We start from the raw sequence: 4,812 nt of genomic DNA on the forward strand, positions 1-4,812 counted from the left end.
ATAGTAAAGGTAACAAGATATGTTCCTGCTTATCTTAGTAAACTTCTATATATCAGTGATAAACTTATGAAGTCAAGCAATTATCAGGACCCAATCTAGGTTTGCTGATATAGATAATGTTTCTAGTTACTATCCTTATTGTTTTAGTGCTAATTATTAGTGAGATTAAGAAAAGAGTGCTAGGCTAGCAAGATGGCCCAGAGGGAGGATAAAGTTGCTGACCATCAAGCCTGATGACCTGAGTTCAATCCCTACCATGGCTATGTAGAAGGAAGGAGCCAACTCCTCCAAGCTGCCCTCCAATTTCCATATGCATGAGATGGCATGTGTACCCCTGCTAATACACCCACAAACATACACATGAATAAGTAAATACAATAAAAAAATTAAAGATGTTGACTATGGGCCCATCTTCCCTAGACTTTATTAACCAGTGAGAAAAATAAGTGTGCTACTAATGCAATGCAAGGGAGTTTAGGATGAATGGCATATGACTAGTTTGACCAGAAAGTACTTTTTGAGTTCTAGGCAGGAAAGAAACCCCATTTAGCTGTGAGGAAGGGACTGGCATCTAAAAAGAGATGTACTAAAGTCAGAAATATTTAAGTCCTTTACTCAAGTATATATTTTTTTCAATGTAGAACACCCTGTCTCAAAGTGAAATTTTAACACATAAATAATTAGCATCTCAATGAAGACACCCCAAAGCTAGGTAAGAAAAGTCATTTGCCTTAATCCTGATTTCTACTGGGATTTTCATTGTCATTGCAACCCTCCTCAAGATGTATTTGACATAAGAGCACCTGGAAACCAGACTGTGCCTTTCCAAAGAATGGGGTTATGGCCCTTTCATCGTGGCACCTTCCTTAGTATCTCAGTACAGCATAGTTAGGTTACTACACAGAGTACACACTAATGAAATGAACAAGTTCCTCTGAATTCAAAAAGACTAGTTGGCTGAAATAGTAATTCTTGAAGAGAAAAATTATACTGAGACAGTGTTATGGACTAGCTTACAGAAAAAAAAATCAATCCTCTCTGCTTCTAACTTGGCATTCAAAGTGAAAACAGAAAAGGGTTTTCTATAAGGAAGAATTTGGAGATCTTATTTGATTTACATTAGGATATTGGCTAGAAATTGTTCTTCTTCCTCATCAATGTAGTTATGTCCCAGTAGAGCTATGATCCGTTTTTTAATATTTATTTTATTTTTAAATTATGTAAATGTGCGCTGTGTGTTAATATAGGTACCCATGGAGGCCTGAAGAGGGCATCAAATCTCATGAAGCTAGAGTCTGTTGTGGATACTGGGAATCAAACTCAGGTTTCATTTGTATACAAGAGCAGTACACATTCTTTACCACTGAGACATCTCTTCAGACCCCAAACTGCAAATGTTCTAGGGTATATTGAACTGTTTCTTATAGAAGGTATTGCTATATTTGGTATTTATGAAGAAAATATATGCACATTACCAAAAGAAGAATTGCAGTATACATTTTCAATGGTGAGTCCTCTGGAGGCTGGTATATGTCTGAGTAATAGCAACCTTCTCATGCAATGAGAAAGTCCTGAATCCTAACTCAATTCTCTAAGAACAGAGTAGAGCATGGAGCATACTGGGGAAGTACTAAATTAGGACAATGTACCTGTATACAGATATAGCAAATTGGCATGGGAAACACATTGAGCCTTGAGCTCCGAAAGAATATGCATACTTTAGTTAAATACATATGCAGAAGCATGAAAATCTACAGATGTCCTTTGCCATTCACTTTAAAAACTGAAGGTTTTGGAGGTACAAGTCAAGTCAGAGCTGAAGATGTCTTGTTTAATAGGATAGTTCAGCTTGGCAGCTAAGCTTTGGTGAAGAAAAGAAAGTATTCACAGGAAATTATGGCCTCCTACATAGGAAAGAGACTTGCCACCGGTTAGTTACAAGTCCCTTTTGGTAGTTTTGGTTTGGTTGTTTTTTGTTTTGTTTTGTAATTCCCATGTTGGGAGGCAACACTATTTTGTCAAATCAGATAGTAGCTAACTAAATATTAAAAAACAGTATTTGCTATCCCCAAACTTGTTAAAATGGTAAGCAGTATTATACAGAACCATTGTACATTCATTCCCACAAATTACGCATTATTATGTTTAAAGTATGCATGTACTTAGCAATCATTGGTCAATTATATACCTCTGAACAGAATGTAAATATCATGTTTTTGTTCTCGATTAAAAACAGATTTTTCAATGAATATATTAAAGAGTGATCCATCAGTTATGTTCATTATATAAGTTATCTTGACTTTAGACAAACACCCAGAAAGCAGTGTTCTTTTCTTACTACGAACTCCAGGTTGGTCTCAAATGCAACTCAATTTGCATATAACTTTTTGGAAACCATTTTATTGTATGCAACAAGACATACTTGTGTTGCCAACCAGTAGCACTGGTGGAAGGAAAAGTACAGCATATTAATTTTTCTCTCCTAAGTCTGGCATCCCTTGAGCCTCTTCAGCACCTTCCATACAAGAAGCCACATTTCCTCTGAATGACAAACATAGGCTACCACTAAAGATAGGAAGCAATGAAAACCTTTGGGATGTTGGTAATTAAAATCAACACTTATTATTTAATACTTTCAGAGAAATATATTGAGGTTTTCAGTGTTCTTTCTAACCATTGTAGATATACAATCATTCAAAAATAACACTATATATACAAGGCCAGGAAATAAGAACTGCAGTATTATAAGATGGCTCTTTCAAGCAGTACCCAATGTTTGGAGTGAGTGAATCTCTTATGTTTCACCTTTGTATCACATGTAAAATGGGCTGAGAATTGATTAAATAATTATACCTTGGGCCAGAAAGAGAGCATGATAGATAAATGTAAAAGTGCTTTTGGCAGCTTCTTGTAAAAGTTTTATGATGTGAGTTCAATCCCCAGAGTTTGTAAAATCGTGGAAGAAGAAAATCTACCCCACAAAGCTGTCTTCTGGCTTCCACATAAGTGTTGTGGCACTTGTATGCTTATATATACATCATACATATACACACTCACATAATAATAACAAAACAGCAAATAACTTAATAACTCCATCATTCACAAGTAACTATAGGTAAGATAATGATTTTTAAATTATGTTTCTTAAAGTTTCCTAAGAGGTTGAAATTTTCCTTCATGTGTTTCATATTTTGAAAACTCTAATTCTATATATTATTTGGATTATTGGGCAGGAATAAGAATTGTCAGCAAATAGAAGTTCCAAACAGAAAACAAAACAAAGGGACCTTTAGAAACCAAGGAAGCAGTCATAGATAAGCAGAAGGCAGCAAGGCAAGGAAAACTAGCCTCTAGAGAAGCAAATAGCCCTGTTAAAACACAGTATGCTAGAAATAAGGAAGTGTCGAGCAATGGCTGTGTGGTCATATATGCCTATAATTCCAGTACTTGGGAGGTCAGGAAAGAAGGAGGAGACATTCAAATGCAGCCTTAACTACACAGCAAATTCAAGGCCAGACTGTGTTATGTAAGATCCTATCTATCAACCAGAAACAAACAAGTAGGCAAACAAAACAAAAAGGAGGATAAAAAAAAAACCCTTGGGTTCCTTGGATAAAACCATGAGGGCTTTCCAGGCTATGAAAGGTTACACAGAGCACAACTCAGCTCTATTATTTAGCATACATAAGGGCCAAATGACAGGCATCAGACTGAACTGGAAGGAAGTTGGGGGACTTAGGGTGAATGTTCTTGCCTTGAGTGCTGTTCAAGTGAGTTCCTTAGAGAGCTTGTTGATGTGATAGCTCGGCCAGTTTGCCCTGTACATGAAGACTGAAGTGTTTTCCTATCTGAAGGCAAAGAAACAAACTACTTCATCTTTCTTGGGACTTGCCAGTCTTTGATTACATAAGTCTTTGTCCTGTTCTCATTTGCACAGTGCTACGATGAACTCAGCAACGTTCTCCTGTCACATCAGGTACTTTTCATATTCTTTTCAAAAAGGAACACTTGAAGCTAGTAAGTCACTGTTGCTCTGTATCCTGGCTTGTGATCCTTTCTGGAAGGGAGCTAGCTTTTCCATGAATATACATCTAAAATGAGCATGCCTATTTCTAACATTTCATCAATCAATCACAAAGTCCTTTGTAAGCATAAAATTAGTTTGTGCTTGAATCTCTCCCAACAGCTTAGATGGCAACGTAGCCATTTTCAATTAATAGTTGCACACGGCAGTACAATAATTGATTGGTAAGAATTACCTGTGTTATGGACCTCACTCACCAAATAATTTTTTACAAGCAGAATGATAAATATAAACTTTCCTGCCACATATGCTATATTTGAAGTTAGCATACATAGAGTCTGTGGTCCTTTAGAGATCATTAGCAGTTGTTTGTCCCTATCCATTAAGTGAAAACTATAACGGGTTCATCTGACACATAGACTGTAAAAATAAACTTTTAAACAATAAACAAACATTACAAATTTTTGTATGATCCTTATTACTATTATTGTTTTGGCTGATGTATCCTTTCAAGCAAGCCCCTTTCTCCTTTTCATGGGATGCTCAATTCAAAATAACCAAATAAATGGTGGCCATGTATCATGGAAGATTAATCCACACCTTCATTTGGGGTTGCTCTAGGACCACCCCAAGTAGTGTAGCAGATCGTAATAGATACTTGAAAAGAAACCCTGCCAATCTCAATTAATCACATGAACATATTCATACTATTCAGAAGTTTGGCAAACAGGGATTGATTTAGAAGAAACAAAAATATCACAATGAGCTATCACTCATCTGAACAAAAT

The sequence above is a fragment of the Grammomys surdaster genome, unplaced genomic scaffold (assembly GCF_004785775.1).
Source record: "Grammomys surdaster isolate TR1022 unplaced genomic scaffold, NIH_TR_1.0 274, whole genome shotgun sequence".
Classification (NCBI taxonomy): domain Eukaryota; kingdom Metazoa; phylum Chordata; class Mammalia; order Rodentia; family Muridae; genus Grammomys; species Grammomys surdaster.